Genomic DNA, 679 nt, shown 5'->3' with positions numbered 1-679 from the left:
ACCCTGAGGGGGTGACGTTATCAAACCGTACCACCCTGAGGGGGTGACATTATCGAACCGTACCACCCTGAGAGGGTGACATTATGGAACCGTATCATCCTGAGGGGGGGACATTATGGAACCGTACCAGCCTGAGGGGGTAACATTATAAAACCACACCATCCTGAGGGGATAACATTATCGAACCGTACCACCCTGAGGGGGTGACATTATGGAACCGTACCATCCTGAGGGGGTGACATTATCGAACCGCACCACCCTGAGGGGGTGAGATTATCGAACCGTACCACCCTGAGGGGTGACATTATCGAAATGTACCATCCTGAGGGGGTGACATTATCGAACTGTACCACCCTGAGGGGGTGAGATTATCAAACCGTACCACCCTGAGGGGGGGACATTATCGAACCGTACCACCCTGAGGGGGGGACATTATCGAACCGTACCACCCTGAGGGGGGGACATTATCGAACCGTACCACCCTGAGGGGGGGACATTATCGAACCGTACCACCCTGAGGGGGGGACATTATCGAACCGTACCACCCTGAGGGGGGGACATTATCGAACCGTACCACCCTGAGGGGGGGACATTATCGAACCGTACCACCCTGAGGGGGGGACATTATCGAACCGTACCACCCTGAGGGGGGGACATTATCGAACCGTACCACCCTGAG

Source organism: Chiloscyllium plagiosum, unplaced genomic scaffold (assembly GCF_004010195.1).
Source record: "Chiloscyllium plagiosum isolate BGI_BamShark_2017 unplaced genomic scaffold, ASM401019v2 scaf_3873, whole genome shotgun sequence".
Classification (NCBI taxonomy): domain Eukaryota; kingdom Metazoa; phylum Chordata; class Chondrichthyes; order Orectolobiformes; family Hemiscylliidae; genus Chiloscyllium; species Chiloscyllium plagiosum.
The sequence above is the reverse complement of the archived record's forward strand: the minus strand, read 5'-3'. Positions refer to the sequence as shown.